General features: G+C 41.8%; 1 protein-coding gene across 1 annotated transcript in view; it reads right to left on the reverse strand.

Moving 5' to 3' along the window:
* DUSP3 (dual specificity phosphatase 3) overlaps positions 1-21986 on the reverse strand; it is a 423172-nt gene that overhangs the window by 8886 nt on the left and 392300 nt on the right. The window lies entirely within an intron of this gene.

A 21986-nucleotide genomic window follows, 5' to 3' on the forward strand; every position in this document is an offset into this window, starting at 1 on the left:
CTGGAAATGAAATTATCAGGTAAGCATAATTTATGTTTTCCATCTTAATATGGGAAGAGTCCACAGCCGCATTCCTTACTTGTGGTAAAAATATACCCAAGCTCTAGAGTACACGGAATGCTAATGGGAGGGAAAAAAGAGAGGCGGACCCTAATCTGAGGGCACCACAGCCTACAAAACCTTTCTCCGGAAGGCTGCTTCAGCAGAAGCAACAACATCAAACTAGTAAAATTTATAAAAACTATGTAAGGAGAACCAGGTAGCCGCCTTACAAATCTGATCCATAGAGGCCTCATTTTTGAAGGCCCAAGAGGAAACCACTGCTCTCATAGAATGAGCTGTAATCCTCAGAGGAGGCTTATGTCCCGCCGTCTCTATGCTAAATGGATGACACTCCTCAGACAAAAAGAAAAGGAAGTAGAAGAGGCCCTCTGATCCCTACGCTTCCCGGAAAGGAGAACAAACAGAGAAAGAGGTTTGTCTAAATTCCATCGTGGCCCGAAGATAGAACTTCAAGGCACAAACCACATCCAGAAATAAGTTGCAAATGTTCCTTTGACGAAAAAGGATTAGGGCATAAGAAAGGAACGTACAAAATGAATGCAGAAAAAGTGGCGCTTACCGATCCGGGGTCTCTTCACCGTGTAATAGAGCAGCGTGTCTTCAGCGTTAGCTCAGCTTCTCCGTCTTGTCTCTTCACTGTCAGGAGCCCAGCAAGAGCGCCCACGTCTCAGGCGCAAACTCAGGATCCAATCACCATACACTTCCGGGCATCACTCACGTACAGGAAGAGGAAAAATCAGCAGACAAAACTCCAGAACTCCAAAAGGTAAAAACTAGCTTTATTGGTGACAAAAAAGTAAAAACAAATTGACAAGTGGAGGAACCACACGAAACATGTCTGCAGTTGCTGTTCTGTGACCCCGGATTGCGACTATGAGCTGAGGCTCAATTTGTTTTTACTTTTTTGTCACCAATAAAGCTTGTTTTTACCTTTTGGAGTTCTAGAGTGTTGCCTGCTGATTTTTCCTCTTCCTGTATGTGAGTGATGCCCGGAAGTGTATGGTGATTGCATAAGAAAGGAACCACAATCTCTTGATTGATGTTGCGAATATACACAACCTTAGGAAGAAAGTCTAACTTGGTTCCTAGAACTGCCTTATCGGCATGAAAAGCCAGATAAATACGGACACATTGCAGGACAGCAATCATAGATACTCTGAGCACATAAGCAATAGCCAGTAGAAAAGACAAAAATTAATGTCTACTTCATGCATAGGCTCCAACGGAGCCCATTGAAAAACTTTAAGAACAAGATTTAAACTCCAAAGAGGAGCCTTAGATCTAAACACAGGTCTAATCCCAGCAGAGCCTTAACAAATAGCTGCACATCTGGAAGCTCAGTGAACCTCTAGTGCAGTAACACAGACAGGGCCAAAAACTGTCCCTTCAGGGGACTTGCAGAAAAGCCCTTTTCCAGTTCATCCTGGAGAACAGAATAAGTAGGTCCTCCACACCTTATGATAGATGCGACGAGCAACCAGCTACCATGCTTGAATGAGAGTAAAATTAACTCTCTCAGAAAACCTTCTCTTGGCTAGGACTAAGTGTTCAATCTCCACGCATTCACCCTCAGAGAATCTAGACATTGATGAACAAAGAGACCTTGGTCAGCAGATCCCTGCGACAAGGTAACTTCCACGGAGGAGATGATGACATCTCCACTAGATCTGTGAACCATATCCTTCGTGGCCAAGATGGAGCAATCAGTATCAATGATGCCTGCTTGACTCGAGTCACTACACTAAGAAGTAGTGGTAATGGCCGGAAAGGATATATTGTATTGAACCTCCAAGGCACCTCTAATGCATCTGTTAGTCCGCCTGAGGATCCCTGTACCTCGACCCATATCTGGGTAGCTTGGTATTGAGACGTCATAAGATCTTCCTCTTGCAAATCTCCGCAAACACTCGGGATGGAGAAACCATTCCCCCGGATGAAAGGATTGTCTGCTGAGGAAATCTGCTTACCAGCTGTCCACACCCGGAATGTGGATCGCTGACCGCGAACAAATGTGGATCTCCCCCACACCAGAATCCGAGATACTTCCCTCATAACTAGGGAGCTTCTCGTTCCCCCCTGATGGTTGATGTAAGCCACCAAGGATATATTGTCTTATTGGAATCTGATTAACTGGGACAAACCCAGCAAAGGCCAAGCCTTCAGAGCATTGTATATTGCCTGAAGATACAAAATTAGATCAGGAGGGGGCTTTAACTCCTGAGACCATAGGCCCTGTGCCTTCCTGACACCCCAAACAGCTCCCCATCCTGACAGACTTACAACCACAGTCACAATCACCCAGGATGGTCTAGAGACGAACATTCCTCAGGACAAGTGATCTGGACAAAACCACCAAGAGAGTGATTCTCTTGATCAGTTGTTCAGAGAAATCTGTTGAGAGAGATCCGAATGATCACCGTTCCACTACTTCAGCATGCACAGTTGCAACAGTCTGAGGTGAAACCTGGCAAAGAAGATGATGTCCATGCTAGACACCATGAGACCAATCACCTCCATACACCGAGCCACAGATGGCCTTAAGGAGATCTGGAGGGCAAGACATGTTGAAGCTAGCTTGCAACGTCTCTGGTCTGTTAGAAATAATCTCTTGTCTATGGAGACTATAATAGTACCCGTGAATTCTACCTTGGTACTTGATACAAGAGAATTCTCTCTAGATTATCTTCCATCCATAGGATCGAAGAAGATAGGGGAGAGATTCTGAATGGTCCACTCTTCAAAAAATTTCTTGGAGCCATAGCTAGACCAAAACGGAAGGCAATAAACTGGAAGTGCTGGTCCAGGAATGCAAACCTTAGGAACTGGAAGTGGTCCTTGAGGATTGGTACGTGAAGGGAACATCCTTCAGATCTATTGTGGTCATGAACTGCCCTTCTCAAACAAGGGGAAGAATAGACCTTATTGTCTCCATCTTGAACGAGGGGACATTTAAAAACTTGCTTAGGCACTATAGGTCCATAATAGGACGGAAAGAGCCCTCCTTCTTAGGGACCACAAAAAAGGTTTGAATAGTATCCCAAACCTCTCACTGCGATAGGCACCGGGACAATAACTCCTAAGAGGACAGATCCCGTACACACACCAGAAAGGCTTCCCTCCTTTCTGGTCAGAAAGACAGGAGGAATCTGCCCTTCGGTGGCTGAGACTTAAAACCTATCTTGTAACCCTGAGCTATGACCTCCAGGACCCATAGATCCTGCATGTTCCTGAACCAAGTGACTAAGAGCGACATACTGCCCCCTACACGATCCAGAAGAGGACCAGGGACCGCCCGTTCATGCGACTTAGACTCGGCGGGTTTCTTGCTCTGCTTGGATTTATTCCAGGACTGAGCCAGCTTCCAAGAGCGCTTGATTTGCTCTGGCTTAGTGGAGGACTGCTGACATGGGCTTTATCAGAAAGAATAGAATGAAAACCATCCCTTTAGACTAGTTCCTATACTCTTGCGGTAGGAGGGCACACATGCCCCCTGTGACAGAGGAGATAATTGAGTCCAGGCCTGGACCAAACAAAATTATTCCCTTAAAGGGGAGAGAAGAAGTCTAGACTTAGAAGTCATATCTGCAGATCATGACTTCAGCCACAGCCCGGCGGGCCTGAACAGAAAAAGCTGAAGCCATAGCCTTCAAGAGAATAATCTGTCACAGATAAAAGAATTAGCAACCCTCAAGGCTGTAAATATTTCCTGAGTAATGTCGAGGGGACTCCACCTCGATCAAATCCTATAAGGAGTCACACCAGAAGGTAGTTACTCCAGCAACCGCTGGTGGAAACAAATATCCGTATGTTGAAACATCTTTCTTAACAGTTTCCATCTTTTAACCATGGGCTCTTCAAATGAAGAACTATCCTCAAGAGGAATAGTAGTACGTTTAGCAAGGGTGAAGATAATGCCATCCCATTTAGGGACGGAACCTCACAACTTCATTGAGAGTCTAGGACTGGGAACAATTTGTTAAAGGAAGAAGAGGGGAAAAAGGAATCCTATCCTGTCCCATTCATTCTTAATAATGTTTTCCATCTAACAGGAGCAGGGAAGGATAAGGCACCACCCTGTACTCAGACTCTATCCAATTTTGGAATTAAAGGTTCATCAGGCTATTTGGCCTCTGGACCTCTGAATTTGCCAAAAACTTCCTTTGGAAGAAGCGCAAATTCCCAAAACTGAAGTCTAGTTCCTCCGCAGCCGGAGGTTTAGAGGCAACAGACTCCGACCCAGTATTTCATACTCTGAAGTCTCAGAAAGAACTACATCCTCGGATAATCCTATCAGTTAAATCCAATATATTATCTGATGTACTCTGGGAAGGAGTGCAATATGTAACCTTTCGCTTACGCTTAAAAGGGGGAGGTAAAGCATTAAAGGGCGCAGACTCCACCGTCTGAACTGCGTAGTAACGTCTGGTGAAAAAAGGCCCAAATCAAATGGAGGATCAGCAATGCTACGGGAAAACTGCATGTGTAGAGAGATAATGTAGGGTTTGCACCTCACTGAATGACAGTTTCTCAGAGGTGGATGGCTCTGTGGTATCAAACATGTTTGATATTATCACATTATCAAGGCATATGGAACATAATCGAGAGGGCGGAACAGGAATTACTCTTTAGGAATAGAGGGAGAGCCCTCTAAGGTAACAGAACCCTCCATCGCTAGTGCAATAACCAGAGAACTAGAGAAATAAAACATCTTATTTTATTAAAAAAACCTGCACCTTTCTATCCCAATGGCTGGGGTACTCACCACCTCCTATGACCCAGACAGTACAAAGATTTATCCTGGTCAGGAAAGAGGGAAAGAAATCACATGGTGCACAATGCAGGACTGTCCCTGCTATGAGAAAAAGTGTGCCAGCTTGTAAGCTGCATGGCTCTCAAAGTGAAACCTGTATATTCCATAACAGCCTATGAGCCCAAAAAATCTCATACATAAAGCAGCATAAAATATAAACAACATAAGATCATTCCCCCCTGTTCAATAATCCCCCTCAGGAGATATTAACCATTGATTCTATACAGATAAAAGGAGTCACACTGTGACTCTGTTTTCTTGCGTTATCATACATGTATAAAATATGAAACGTTCTTACCAGAATCTACACCGTGGAAGAGGAACACGGCCCTTCAAGTGTGGCAGATGGTAGCATTGCTTCTGAAATGGACTTGAGAGAAGAAAGCAGGCAGTGAAACTCGTCAACGCTGATTGCCTATGGAGCTGTTAATATAAGTCAGGATGGTTTTGCAGAAAGACTCTCCCTGCTTCTCCGGACTCTAACTTTCATCCATGCTCTTACTGAGAGGCTGACAGGACTACTTAAAACTCCAGTCCCATCTCGAAGAGTACTACCCTCCACAAGAGACTACTCTGCCAACCTCCTGTGATGAAAGGCAAAGAATGACTGGGGTTATGAGGAAGTGGGGGGAGGTATTTAAGCCTTTGGCTGGGGTGTCTTTGCCTCCTCCTGGTGGCCAGGTTCAGTATTTCCTACAAGTAAGGAATGCAGCTGTGGACTCTTCCCATATTAAGATGGTAAGTTTTTTTTTTAAATTTCAAAAAAACTCAAATTATAGGTACTAGAATCAAACTGAGACAGTTGCCTGAAGAACCTTTCTACCAAAGGCTGCTTCCGAAGAAGCAAACACAACAAAGTGGTAAAATTTAGTAAATGTATGCAAAGAAGACCAAGTTGCTGCAAATTTGATGAACTGAAGCTTCATTCTTGAAAGCCCAAGATGTGGTGACTAATCTAGTAGAATGAGCTGTAATACACTGAGGCGGAGACTGCTCCTTCAAATAGGCTTTTTGAATCAAAAGATTCAACCAAGATGACAAGGAAATGGCAGAGACTTTCTGACCTTTTCTGGAACCAGAAAAAAATAACAAACAAACTAGAAGTCTTTCTGAAATCTTTAGTAGCCTCAACATAGTATTTCAAAGCTCTTACCACATCCAAAGAATGGAAAGACCTTTCAAGAGTATTCTTAAGATTAGGACACAAGGAAGTAACAATAATTTCCCTATTGAGGTTGTTAGAATTCACAACCTTTGGCAAAAATTTAAACGAAGTCCGCAAAACAGCTTTATCTTGATAGAAAATCAGATAAGGAGACCCGCAAGAGAAAGCAGACAATTCAGAAACTCTTCTAGTAGAAGAGATAGCCAAAAGAAATAAAACTTTCAAAGAAAGTAGTTTAATATCCAAAGAATGCATAGGCTCAAAAGAAAGAGCCTGCAAAAATCTCTAAAACCAAATTGAGACTCCAAGGAGATTGATTAAATAATGGGCTTGATACGAATCAAAGCCTGAACTTTTGCCCTTTCAAAGTATTTGCAGACAAACCTTTATCCAAACCCTCCTGAAGAAACTGTAAAATCCTAGGAATTCTAAATGAATGCCATTATGGAACACTATGAAATATAGGTTTTCCAAACCTTATGATAAATCTTACTTGAAACAAACTTACAAGCCTGTATCATAGTGTTAATTACTGAGTCAGAGAAACGTCTATGACTAAGAACTAAGCATTCAATTTCCATGCCTTCAAATTTAGAGATTTGAGATCCAGATGGAAAACTGGGCATTGAGACAGAAGGTCTGGTCTTATAGGAAGTGACCAAGGCTGGCAACTTAACATTTGGACAAGGTCCGCATACCAGAACCTGTGAGGCCATGCTGGTGCTATCAGAAACACATAGGATTGTTCCATTATGATCTTTGAGATCACTCCCAGAGGTGAAAAAATGTAAGCAGGTTGGTAAAACCATGGAACTGCTAGAGCATTCATCATTTCCGCCTGATGATCCCTGGACCTGGAGAGGTATCTGGGAAGTTTCTTGTTTAGACGAGAGGCCATTAGATCTATGTCTGGAGGACCCCACATCTGCACAATCTGATAGAACACATATGTATGGAGAGACTACTCCCCGGATGTAGAATCTGAAGGCTGAGATAATCCGCTTCCAAATTGTCTACACCTGGTATATGAATCGAAGTGATTAGACAAGAATTGGATTCCGCCCAAGAAAGTATTAGAGATACTTATTTTATTGCTAGGGGACTGCGAGTCCCCCCTTGATGATTGACATATGCCACTGTTGTGACATTGTCTGTTTGAAACCGAATATACAATTCTCTCTTTAATAGAGACCAAGCCTAAAGAGCTCTGAAAATAGCACAGAGTTTTAAGATATAGATTGGTAACCTCGCCTCTCGAGGATTCCAAACTCCTTGTGCTGTCAAAGACCCCCAAACAGCTCCCCAACCTGAGAGACGTGAATCTATTGTGATCACAGTCCAGGTAGGACAAACAAAGGAGGCCCCTTAAACAATAAGGTGATGGTATAACCATCAAGTCAGAGAGAGTGGAGAGTTGGGATTTAAGTATATCAGTTATGATATCTGAGTATAATCCCTGCACCATTGGTGGCACATGCAAAACTGTAGAGGTCTCATATAAAAACAAGCAAAAAGCATTGCGTCCGATGCTGCAATCATGAGACCTAAAACTTCCATGCACATAGCCACTGAAGCGAATGATAAGAGACTGAAGGTTTAGACAAGCTGAAACCAATCTCAAAGTCTTTTTTCTGTTATGGACATTGAAACTATCTGGAAATATATTGAGGTAGTACCAAGATATTGTCCAAATAAGAAAACACTGCATACCCTGCTCTCTGATTACAGATAGAAGGGCACGTAAAACTATTAAGAATATTCTTGTTGCTCTTGCAAGGCCAAACGGAAGAGCGACAAATTGGTAATGCTTGTTTAGAAAAGAGAATCTCAGAAAACAATAGTGATCTGATTGAATCGGATTGTGAAGGTAAGAGTCCTGTAAGTCTATTGTGGACATGAAGTGACCTTGCTAAACAAAAAGCAGAATAGTCCTTATAGTCACCATCTTGAAAGTTGGGACTCTTACAAAACCATTTAATGATTTCAGATCCAAAATAGGTCTGAAAGAATTTTCCTTCATTGGTACAATGAATAGATTTGAATAAAAACCCCAATCCTTGTTCCTGCTGTGGAACTGGGAAAAATTACCCCTGAAAGTTCTAAATCTGAAACACATTTCAGAAAGACTTCAGCTTTTACTGGGTTTTTTGTTACAAGAATCTTCCCAAAGGAAGCCTTATTTTGAATCCTATTCAACACTCCTAAGAAACTATATTCTAAATCCACTGATTTTGGACATAGTCTGTCCAAACTCTTTGAAATAGCTTTAGTCTGCCCCCTACCAGAAGAACTGGCTTGGATTTATTCCAATTCGGAGATGGTCTCCAATTAGAGCCAGAGGCCTTAGGGGAAGGAATGGTTTTCTGTTCTCTATTCTGACGAAAAGGAACAAAAACGATTGGGAGCTTTAAATTTACCCTTAGATTTCTTGTCTTGGGGAAGAAAAACTCCCTTCCCTCCAGTAACAGTGGAGATAATAGAATCCAACTGTGAACCAAAGATATGTTTACCTTGAAAAGAGAGAGATAATAATCTAGTTTTACATACCATGTTAGCATTCCAAGATTTAAGCCATAAAGCTCTTCTAGTTAGAATGGCTAAAGACATGGATTTGGCATTGATCTTCCTAACATCAAATATAGCATCACAAATAAAATGATTTGCATGTTGAAGTAAAACAATATTGTTAGATAATTCAGAATCTGAAAACAACTGCTGTGCTAAACTGTCCACCCAAAAAGTAGAAGCAGCAGAAACATCCGCCATAGATATAACAGACTCGTAGTGACAGGTCTGCTCTATAATCGGCCGATCACATTGGCCAATATTTATGCTCCTAACACCAAGCAAGCCAAATTCCTTCACAACCTGAAACGCCACATACTCCAAATTCAAAAAGGTCCTTTGATCCTTGCAGGGGATCTCAACATTGCGCTTGAACCTATAATAGACTGCTCCACAGGCCGAAGTAGCATAACCCCTAAAACCCTACTGGACATGACCTCTCATATCCAACATCTCGCTCTACTAGATACATGGGGCGCGATCCGATATACGGCGCAGGTTTCGGCGCAAGCGTGGAAACCTGCGCCGCCCATAGTTTCAGCTCGCAACTAGAGCTATCTTATATACGCTGCCGTCAGATGCTAAAGTGCCGTAAGTCTGACAAACTAGCGATGTCCAGAAATCTGCGTAAGTCCAAATTTCTGGAGTCGCAAGTGACTTACAGCACTTTAGAAACTGCCGCCGCATAAAAAAACTGACTAAGTTATAATATCTCCCATACTGTCTAACACGCCACCCAAACATAGCCCGACACGTATACCCCTCTATCCGCAATCCCCCCTCTCAATCCTAACAATAAATATATTAATCCCTAAACCGCCGCTCCCGGACCCCGCCGCCAGCTACATTATTTATATTACCCAATAATCTATACCGCCGCAACCTATATTAAATTTATTAACCCCTAAAATACTAAAATTTCCCTACCACTAAACCTAAGTCTAACCCTACAAATAGCCCTGAAAAGGGCTTTTTGCATGGCATTGCCCCAAAGTAACCAGCTCTATTACCAGCCCTGACAAGGGCCTTTTGCGGGGCATTGCCCCAAAGTAACCAGCTCTTTTACCAGCCCTTAAAAGGGCTTTTTGCGGGGCATTGTCACAAAGTAATCAGCTCTTTTGCCTGTAATCTAAATCCCCCTACACCGCTGCCACCTATAATAAATGTATTACCCCCTAATCTAATCCCCCCCCCTACACCGCCGCCACCTATATTAAATATATTAACCCCTAATCTAATCCCCCTACACCGCCCCCACCTATATTAACCCCTAATCTAATCCCCCTACATCGCCGCTACCTATATTAACTATATTAATCCTAATTATTTTAGGGTTAATATAGTTATTATATTATTTATATTAACTATATTAACCCTATCTAACTCTAACACTGATTAGAACACTGATTGGCTGATTAGAATAGCCAATAGAATTACAGTAGCTCTTATTCTATTGGCTATTCAAATCACCCAATAGAATTAAAGTAGCTCGCATCTGATTGGCTGATTTGAATTTGAAGGCTCAAATCAGCCAATAGGAATTCAAGGGACACCATTTTTAATCGCGTACCTTGAATTCCTATTCAGTGTACGGCGGCGATCGTATGAAGAGGATCCTCCACGCTCCGGCTCCGGTCTTCAGTTCCAGCGGTCTTCAGTTCCAGATGGACGGTCTTCAGCTCCTCGGTCATCGGTCTTCAACTCCTCCGCTCCGTGCCGGCTGGATCCTGGAAGAAGAAGAGGTCGCCGCCTGGAAGATTTCTCCGCCTGGAATAGTACCTTCTCCGCCGGTCTTCAGGACAGGTAAGGAGCACTTGGGGGTTAGACTTAGGTTTTTTAAGGGGGGATTGGGAGGGTTAGAGTAGGGGTATGTGGGTGGTGGGTTGTAATGGGGGGTTGTTGCTTTTTTTACAGGCAAAAGAGCTGATTACTTTGGGTCAATGCCCCACAAAAGGCCCTTTTAAGGGCTGGTAATAGAGCTGATTACTTTTTGTAATTTAGTTTAGGGTATGGAATTTTTTTTATTTTGGGGGGCTTTGTTATTTTATTAGGGGGCTTAGAATAGGTGTAATTAGCTTAAAAATCTTGTAATCTTTTTTTATTTTTTGTAATTTAGTGGGTTTTTTTTTGTAATTTAGTTTAGTGTATTTAATTGTATTTTAGTTTAGATATTTGTAGTTTATTTAATTAATTTATTGATAGTGTAGGTGTATTTGTAACTTAGGTTAGGATTTATTTTACAGGTAAATTGGTAATTATTTAAACTAGTTATTAACTATTTAATAGCTATTGTACCTAGTAAAAATAAATACCAAGTTACCTGTAAAATTAATATAAACCCTAAAATAGCTACAATGTAATTATTAATTATATTGTAGCTATCTTAGGGTTTATTTTATAGGTAAGTATTTAGTTTTAAATAGGAATAATTTAGTTAATATTAATATTATTTAGATTTATTTTAATAATAATTAAGTTAGGGGTGTTAGAGTTAGATAGGGTTAATATAGTTAATATATATAATATAATAACTATATTAACCCTAATATAATTAGGTTTAATATAGTTAATATAGGTGGCGGCGGTGTAGGGGGATTAGATTACATTATAGGCAAAAGAGCTGATTACTTTGTGACAATGCCCCACAAAAAGCCCTTTAAGGGCTGGTAAAAGAGCTGGTTACTTTGGGGCAATGCCACGCAAAAAGCCCTTTTAAGGGCTGGTAATAGAGCTGGTTACTTTGGGGCAATGCCACGCAAAATATAATTTATGCTTACCTGATAAATGTATTTCTCTTGTGGTGTATCCAGTCCACGGATCATCCATTACTTGTGGGATATTCTCCTTCCCAACAGGAAGCTGCAAGAGGATCACCCACAGCAGAGCTGTCTATATAGCTCCTCCCCTAACTGCCACTACCAGTCATTCGACCGAAGACAAGCAAGAGAAAGGAGAAACTATAGGGTGCAGTGGTGACTGTAGTTTAAAAATAAAAAACACCTGCCTTAAAATGACAGGGCGGGCCGTGGACTGGATACACCACAAGAGAAATAAATTTATCAGGTAAGCATAAATTATGTTTTCTCTTGTAAGGTGTATCCAGTCCACGGATCATCCATTACTTGTGGGATACCAATACCAAAGCTATAGGACACGGATGAAGGGAGGGACAAGGCAGGCGCTTAAACGGAAGGCACCACTGCCTGCAAGACCTTTCTCCCAAAAATAGCCTCCGAAGAAGCAAAAGTATCAAATTTATAGAACTTTGAAAAAGTATGAAGCGAAGACCAAGACGCCGCCTTACAAATCTGTTCAACAGAAGCCTCATTTTTAAAAGCCCATGTGGAAGCTACCGCTCTAGTAGAATGAGCTGTAATCCTTTCAGGAGGCTGCTGGCGAGCAGTCTCATAAGCTAAGCGTATTATACTCCTTAGCCAAAAAGAAAGAGAGGTTGCCGAAGCCCTTTGGCCTCTCTTCTGTCCAGAGTAGACAACAAACAATGCAGATGTTTGACGAAAATCTTTAGTAGCTTGTAAATAAAACTTTAAAGCACGAACCACATCAAGATTGTGTAAAAGACGTTCCTTCTTTGAAGAAGGATTAGGACACAGTGACGGTACAACAATCTCCTGATTGATATTTTTATTAGATACCACCTTAGGTAAAAAACCAGGTTTGGTACGTAATACTACCTTATCTGCTTGAAAAATGAGATAAGGGGAATCACATTGTAAAGCAGATAACTCCGAAACTCTTCGAGCCGAGGAGACAGCTACTAAAAACAGAACCTTCCAGGATAAGCTTAAGAACTAAATTTAAACTCCAAGGTGGAGCAACAGGTTTAAACACAGGCTTGATTCTGACTAAAGCCTGACAAAACACCTGCACGTCTGGAACCTCAGCCAGACGTTTGTGCAAAAGAATAGACAGAGCATAAATCTGTCCTTTTAAGGAACTAGCTGACAAACCCTTCTCCAATCCTTCTTGGAGAAAAGATAATATCCTAGGAATCCTGACCTTACTCCATGAGTAATCCTTGGATTCCCACCAATGAAGATATTTAAACCATATCTTATGATAGATTTTCCTGGTGACAGGCTTTCGCGCCTGTATTAAAGGTATCAATGACCGACTTGGAGAAACCACGCTTTGATAAAATCAAGTGTTCAATCTCCAAGCAGTCAGCCACAGAGAAATTAGATTTGGATGGTTGAAAGGACCCTGAAGTAGAAGGTCCTGTCTCAGAGGCAGAGTCCATGGTGGAAAGGATGACATGTCCACCAGATCTGCATACCAAGTCCTGTGTGGCCACGCAGGTGCTATCAAAATTACGGATGCTCTCTCCTGTTTGATCTTGGCAATCAGACGAGGGAGCAGAGGAAACGGTGGAAACACATAAGCCAGGTTGAAGGACCAAGGCGCTGCTAGAGCATCTATCAGCGCTGCCTTGGGATCCCTGGACCTGGATCCGTAACAAGGAAGCTTGGCGTTCTGGCGAGACGCCATGAGATCCAGTTCTGGTTTGCCCCAACGTTGAATCAACTGTGCAAACACCTCCGGATGGAGCTCCCACTCCCCCGGATGAAAAGTCTGACGACTTAGAAAATCTGCCTCCCAGTTCTCTACTCCTGGGATATGGATAGCTGATAGATGGCAAGAGTGAATCTCTGCCCAACGAATTATCTTTGAAACCTCCAACATCGCTAGGGAACTCCTTGTTCCCCCTTGATGGTTGATGTAAGCTACAGTCGTGATGTTGTCCGACTGAAATCTGATGAACCTCACTGCCGCTAGCTGAGGCCAAGCCTGAAGAGCATTGAATATCGCTCTTAGTTCCAGAATGTTTATTGGAAGGAGTGCCTCCTCCTGAGTCCACAACCCCTGAGCCTTCAGAGAGTTCCAGACTGCACCCCAGCCCAGAAGGCTGGCATCTGTTGTTACTATTGTCCAATCTGGCCTGCGGAAGGTCATACCTTTGGACAGATGGACCCGAGATAGCCACCAGAGAAGAGAATCCCTGGTCTCTTGATCCAGATTTAGTAGAGGGGACAAATCTGTGTAATCCCCTTTCCACTGACTGAGCATGCAGAGTTGCAGCGGTCTGAGATGTAGGCGGGCAAACGGAACTATGTCCATTGCCGCTACCATTAAGCCGATTACTTCCATACACTGAGCCACCGAAGGGCGAGAAGTATAATAAAGAACACGGCAGGAATTTAGAAGTTTTGACAACCTGTACTCTGTCAGGTAAATCCTAATTTCTACAGAATCTATCAGAGTTCCCAGGAAGGAAACTCTTGTGAGAGGGGATAGAGAACTCTTCTTTTCGTTCACTTTCCACCCATGAGACCTCAGGAATGCCAGAAAAATGTCTGTATGGGACTTGGCCATTTGGAAATTTGACGCTTGTATCAGAATGTCGTCTAAGTAAGGGGCTACTGCTATGCCCCGCGGCCTTAGGACCGCCAGAAGTGACCCCAGAACCTTTGTAAAGATTCTTGGTGCCGTTGCTAACCCAAAGGGAAGAGCCACAAACTGGTAATGCCTGTCTAGGAAGGCGAACCTGAGAAACCGATGATGATCTTTGTGTATCGGAATGTGAAGATAAGCATCCTTTAAGTCCACGGTAGTCATGTATTGACCCTCCTGGATCATAGGTAGGATGGTTCGAATAGTCTCCATCTTGAAAGGTGGGACCCTGAGAAATTTGTTTAGGATCTTGAGATCTAAGATTGGTCTGAAGGTTCCCTCTTTCTTGGAAACCACAAAGAGATTTGAATAGAAGCCTTGCCCCTGTTCCTCCTTTGGAACTGGGTGGATCACTCCCATAACTAGGAGGTCTTGAACACAATGTAAGAATGCCTCTCTCTTTATCTGGTCTGCAGATAATTGTGAGAGGTGAAATCTTCCTTTTGGGGAAGAAGCTTTGAAGTCCAGAAGATATCCCTGGGACACAATTTCCAACGGCCAGGGATCCTGGACATCTCTTGCCCAAGCCTGGGCGAAGAGAGAAAGTCTGCCCCCTACTAGATCCGTTACCGGATCGGGGGCTGATCTTTCATGCTGTCTTAGAGGCAGCAGCAGGCTTCTTGGCCTGCTTACCTTTGTTCCAGGCCTGGTTAGGTCTCCAGACCGGCTTGGACTGGGCAAAATTTCCCTCTTGTTTTGTATTGGAGGAAGATGATGCCGTGCTCGTCTTAAAGTTTCAAAAGGCACGAAAATTAGTTTGTTTGGTCCTTAATTTGTTGGACCTATCCTGAGGAAGGGCGTGACCTTTTCCTCCAGTAATATCAGAAATGATCTCCTTCAGTCCAGGCCCGAATAGGGTCTGCCCCTTGAAGGGAATGTTGAGAAGCTTAGACTTTGAAGTAACGTCAGCTGACCAGGATTTAAGCCATAGCGCCCTACGCTCCTGTATAGCAAAACCTGAGTTCTTAGCCGTTAGTTTGGTTAAATGAACAACGGCGTCAGAAACAAATGAATTGGCTAGCTTAAGCTCTTTAAGCTTGTCAAGTATATTATCCAATGGAGTTTCTACCTGTAAGGCCTCTTCCAGAGACTCAAACCAGAAGGCCGCAACAGCAGTGACCGGGGCAATGCATGTAAGAGGCTGGAGAATAAAACCTTGTTGAATAAACATTTTCTTAAGGTAATCCTCTAACTTTTTATCCATTGGATCTAGGAAAGCACAACTGTCCTCGACGGGAATAGTTGTACGCTTAGCTAGGGTAGAAACTGCTCCCTCCACCTTAGGGACCGTTTGCCATAAGTCCCATGTAGCGGCATCTATTGGAAACATTTTCTTAAAAATAGGAGAGGGAGAGAACGGTACACCTGGTCTATCCCATTCCTTAGTAATAATTTCTAAAAACCTTTTAGGTATTGGAAAAACATCAGTGTAAACAGGCACTCCATAGTATTTATCCAATCTACACAATTTCTCTAGCACTATAATGGTGTCACAGTCATCCAGAGTAGCTAAAACCTCCCTGAGCAACACGCGGAGGTGTTCAAGCTTAAATTTAAATGTAGACATATCAGAATCAGGTTGAAGCATCTTCCCTGAGTCAGAAAAATCACCCACAGAAAGAAGCTCTCCTGCCTCAGCTTCTGCATATTGTGAGGGGATATCAGACATAGCTACTAAAGCGTCAGAGAGCTCTGTATTTTTTCTAGTCCCTGAGCTGTCTCGCTTTCCTTGTAACCCTGGTAGTTTGGACAATACCGCTGTAAGGGTATGATCCATAACTGCTGCCATGTCTTGTAAAGTAAACGCTTTGGGCGCGCTAGATGTACTTGGCGCCACTTGAGCGGGAGTCCCTTGAGGGGAGTCAAAGGTTCTGACAAGTGGGGCGAGTTAGTCGGCATAACTTCCCCCTTGTCAATTTCCTCTGGTGATAAATCTTTTAAAGACAGAATATGATCTTTATAACGTAAAGTAAAATCAGTACATTTGGTACACATTCTAAGAGGGGGTTCCACAATGGCTTCTAAACATAATGAACAAGGAGTTTCCTCTATGTCAGACATGTTTAAACAGACTAGCAATGAGACCAGCAAGCTTGGAAAACACTTTGCTAAATGTAAACAAGCAAAAAATAAAAACGGTACTGTGCCTTTAAGAGAAACAAATTTTGTCAGAAATTGAAAAACAGTGATAAAAAGCAGTAAATCTTACAAAATTTTTACAGTGTGTATAATAGACTAACAGAGCATTGCACCCACTTGCTAATGGATGATTAACCCCTTAGTTTCAAAACCGGATCAAAAAACCGATATAAACGTTTTTTAACAGTCACAAAAAACTGCCACAGCTCTGCTGTGGCCCTACCTGCCCATACAACGACTTTTGAAGGCACAAAAACCCTTTGTAGAGGTCCTAAGTGTTCAGGGGACTACTTCAGGGAAGCTGGAACTCTCAAGCTGCAAAAACTACTGCCCGATTTAGGCCTGAAATTAGGCCCCTCCCAACCTGTACTCACAGTGAGAGGGCCATAAAAAACTATGTGGAAAAAACTGGGCCCCAATAAAGTTTTATCACCAATATGTAGAAAAAAACGTTTAAACACTTCCAGCAAACGTTATCTTATTTTCAGTAATGTGAGAAAGTAATAAGAATATTACCTTTTACAGCAAGCATGATACTAGTCGTTATTAAATCACTGTAATCAGGCTTACCGTAAATAAATCCGGTATTAACAGCATTTTCTAGCATATTCATTTCTCTAGAAAAATTTAAACTGCACATACCTCATAGCAGGAGACCCTGCACGCCATTCCCCCAGCTGAAGTTACCTCATCTCTTCAGTTATGTGTGAGAACAGCAATGGATCTTAGTTACAACCTGCTAAGATCATCAAAAACCACAGGCAGACTCTTCTTCAACTTTCTGCCTGAGGCTAAAACAGTACAACTCCGGTACCATTTGAAAATAATAAACTTTTGATTGAAGATAAACTACATAAATTCACCACATCTCTCTAGCTACTTCCTATCTAGTCGAGAGCTGCAAGAGAATGACTGGTAGTGGCAGTTAGGGGAGGAGCTATATAGTCAGCTCTGCTGTGGGTGATCCTCTTGCAGCTTCCTGTTGGGAAGGAGAATATCCCACAAGTAATGGATGATCCGTGGACTGGATACACCTTAGAAGAGAAAAAGCCCTTTTCAGGGCTATTTTTAATTTAGTTTAGGGTAGGGACATTTTAGTATTTTAGGGGGTAATACATTTATTATAGGTGGTGGCGGTGTAGGGGGATTAGATTAGGGGTTAATGAATTTAATATAGGTGGCGGCGGTGTAGGGGGATTAGATTAGGGGTTAATACATTTAATATAGGTGGCGGCGGTGTAGGGGGATTACATTAGGGGGTAATATAGTTAAAATAGGTGGCGGCGGGGTAGGGGGCTCACATTAGGGGGTAATAATGTTAATATAGATGGCGGCGGTGTAGGGGGATTACATTAGGGGTTAATAATTTTAATGTAGGTGGCGACGGTGTAGGGGGCTCACATTAGCAGGTTAGACATTTAATGTAGGTGGCGGCGGGGTCCGGGAGGTGTGGTTTAGGGGTTAAACACTTTATTAGGGATTGCGGCAGGGGATCACGGTTGACAGGTAGATAGACATTGCGCATGCGTTCAGTGTTAGGTTTTATTTTGCAGTTCGCGGTTGACAGGTAGATAGACATTGCGCATGCGTCAGGTGTTAGGTTTTATTTTGCAGCTAGTTTAGGGAGTTACGGGGCTCCAATACACAGCGTAAGGCTTACTACGCCTGCAATTTGTGGCGAGGTGAAAATGGAGTAAGATTTCTCCATTTTCGCCACGTAAGTCCTTAAGCTGTATATTGGATACCAAACTGCGCTGGTTTGGTATACCTGTCTATGGGCCAAAAAACTATGGCCGAAGGCAGAAATATACGAGCGTAACTTCTATGTTACGCCGTATATGTGATACCAAACCAGCGCAAAATTTGGTGTTGCCAGCTTTTGTGGGCAACAATTTATGTCGGATCGAGGCCATGGAGAATAAAACACCCAAGTCAACGCAGCTATACCTTTTACTCAAATCCCCACAAAAATTACCCCGAATAGATTATATCTTTACAGACCAGCTCATTTACAACCTAATTGGGGACGCAGACATCGAGCCAACTACCTGGTCAGACTATGCTATGGTCTCAGTCAGATTGAATTGGACTGAGGCTCCCTTGCCTCCATTTACTTGGAGGATGGATGAGTTCCTTCTTAAAAACCATGAACTTACCCAACGACTGTCTAAATCTATTGAAGAATATTTGAACTTTAATAACACTGGGGACATTTCCCCTCACACCCTATGGGAAGCCCACAAAACTGTACTCCGAGGGGAATTAATCAAACTGAAAGCTTTGCGTAATAAACAGTACAGGTTACAGTACACAGCAATTTTACAAACTATACGTACTCTGGAGAACCTACACCAGTTATCCCCCTTAGACATCTCCCTGACTACTCAGCTGAAACAGGCTAGGAATGAGTTTAACCAGTTGTTATATGCAGAGGCCCAAAATAAAGCACTCTATCTAAAAAAACTATACCTGGCTAAATCGAATAGGATAGGTCCATCCCTGGCTAGAACCCTTAGGGAGCATAAGCTTAGCACTTATATTCATAACTTAATTGACACGGAGGGAAAACACATGGTAGGCAGCTCTTCCATTGTGGACAAAATTAAAGATTTTTAATCCACCCCCACAGCAACTGAACAATATATCTCTGATACTAAGCTCCCCGGCATCCCGGAGGAGATGGTTAAGGCGCTTGAGGAAATAATTGTACCTCAGGAGGTGCTCACAGCCATTAACTCCTTGCCCTTTCATAAGTGCCCTGGCCCTGACGGTTTTTCTAATCTGTATTATAAACAGTTTAAAAACCAGCTGACCCCATATCTCACATCAATGTTCCAATCTATGGATAATAACGCATCCTGGTCCAAAAGCTTTTTGGAAGCACACATTTCGGTACTACCCAAACCTGAAAAAGATCCTACCAAAGTAGAAAATTATAGGCCAATATCCCTACTCAATACTGACCTCAAACTGTATTCCAAAATCCTGGAAATGCGACTTAACAAAATACTTCCCCAAATCATTCACGTCGACCAAACGGGCTTCATTCCAAAAAGAGAAGCACGCGATAATACTATTAGAGTGATACAATTGATCGTCGGTCGGACACACCATCTATCTTAATCTCAACAGACGCAGAAAAAGCGTTCGACCGGCTGGACTGGAACTTCCTACGACATTGCCTTATGGCCTTTGGCCCAAAATGACTCAAAGGATATTTTGCCTTTATACCCATCCTATAGCAAGGGTCTGATCGAATGGTTCACTTTCTAGCAGCTTTAATATCAGTAAAGGGTGTCCCCTGTCCCCGCTGCTATTTGTGATTTCGATGGAAGTTCTAGCTTCGCACATTAGAAATAACCCTAAAATCTCTGGTCCCCAATTGGGCCCCAATACATATAAGTTTACCCTCTACGCAGATGACGTGCTCACCCTACTCACCTTTCCGTCCGAGTCTTTGCCACACCTCTCATTTTCTAATTAATGCCCAAAAATCCTCAATATCAACATGCAGAGGGGAAATTTTGAAGCCCTTAAGGAGCTCTGCCAATATAAGTTGCTTCATGATAAAATTAAATTTGGGCATTTATCTCTCCCCCTCTATTAACAAAATATACAAAGTATAACTATCTCCCAATTCTTCATAGAATTAAAAAAGACTTTGATAATTGGCAAAACAAACCTCTCTCCTGGTGGGACAGGATGCAGTCGGTTAAAATGACCACACTTCCCCAAGAAATCCTGAGTCTTGATAAAGAATCACACTTAGTCCAACATTAACCCTTACACTTAACAAGGATACACACAGTATAGATATTATGTACACAATCCGACTTATTTAAACTAATTTTTTTTTTAATTTATATTCACCTTTTATCACTCACAGCCAACAGATTTCACTACAAATCATAATATACAGTGTACAATTTTTCTATTGGGTTTAGCCAACTATCGGTCTGCATCTGGATATTATATCGCCTTTATCACTTATGATCGTTGATGGAGTCATATGGTATATAATTATGAACGATATTGGGTATTTCCAATATTCTAATATTTTATCACACCATTTCACTTATTTTGTCACTGTGATACTATAACATTGTTAGAGCTACACGCATATATAAATATGGATGTTATATGATCACGCAACATTATTGCACACAGTAGCAGTGAGTTAACACTTAGAGGATTAAAATTCATGACATTTATTTTATTTTGTCTACCTAGATATATGCTAATGTATGCATTTACGATCTAAAATTGTGATCTGGAGTTCCAATTTTCTAGCACATAGGATGATTAACCGCATAGCTTGAGTCTTACACCAGTATACATGATCTGTTATTAGCATCTATCCATTTGTTGTAATTGTTTTGAGTAGATATTTACATGTGGCTAACAGACCTAATAATTGTCTGCCACACATAGAAGAATACAATACATGATTAAAGGCACAGTAAACAACAGCATTTTTGTTGTTTAAAATATATATATAATCCCTTTATTACCTATTCCACAGTTTTGCATAACCAACACAGTTATAATAATACACTTTTACCTCTGTGATTACCTTGCATCTAAGCCTCTGCAAACTGCCCCCTTATTTCAGTTCTTTTGGCAGAATTGCATTTTAGCCAATCAGTGCTTACTCCTAGGTAACTTCACGTGCGTGAGCTTAATGTTATCTATATGACACACATGAACTAACCCCTCTAGTGGTGAAAAACTATCAAAATGCATTCACATAAGAGGCGGCCTTCAAAGTCTAAGAAATTAGCATAAGAGCCTACCTATGTTTAGGTTTCAACTAAGAATAGCAAGAGAACAAAGCAAATTTGGTGATAAAAGTAAATTGGAAAGTTGTTTAAATTACATGCCCTAAACATGTAACCAAATCGTCATTTAACAACATTAAACCTAAATGATTGTTACACATTTTTTTACGATATGCTTGAATGATCGTATCTATCTGAGGAGATGTTTTGCTAAGTTATGTATACATGCATATATGACAAATTAATATTCGTTAGATTAACAATAAAAATATATCAATGCATCGTCGCTGAGAGTAGGAGGATGGGTATCTACTTTTAATTGGTTCACAATTATAATTGGCTCACGTTTTTAACTGATCCATGATTTTATTGGCTCATGGATTGTATAAAAGGTAGCAAGTTTGTATGCTTAGTATCAGTTGTTATACTGAGATATGCGTTGTTGGATACTTTGTGTTTTTATATTAAACACTTGTTTTAACGCTACCTGCACTCTATTTGAGTCCTGACTTAGCAGTCTGCCACCCTCACACACTGGGTTTGGAGTGATTGCAATAGCTGGATCCATGTACGGGTGTTGATTCCTGGAGAACCCCCTATCCTGAGATGGGAGGCAAGTTAGCCGGACAACTCCTAAAGATCCGGCCCGCATGACTTGCACTAATAGAAACGCTTTACCAAATGTGAGTGCGAACAGTTTATTTTCTATTTTGAAAATCTGCCCAACACAGATGAAATCTCTAACACTAACTCCGCTATGTGGCGAGAAAGTATTAAACCCAAATCAAATTTTGTACCATCTCCAACCATTTCCCCAGAAGTTCAAACATTTTGCAAAATTGTATGTAACCAGATTGAAAAACTACACTGAATCAGAGGGCAAAGCAATATTTTCCAACCAAAAATGAAAGCACTTGAGGAAATCAAAACATGGTCAGATGTAGTGATAAAACCGTTTGACAAGGGCAAAAATATTGTTTGGCCTATGGCCTAAAGA

This window comes from Bombina bombina, chromosome 1 (assembly GCF_027579735.1).
Source record: "Bombina bombina isolate aBomBom1 chromosome 1, aBomBom1.pri, whole genome shotgun sequence".
In the NCBI taxonomy this organism is placed as follows: domain Eukaryota; kingdom Metazoa; phylum Chordata; class Amphibia; order Anura; family Bombinatoridae; genus Bombina; species Bombina bombina.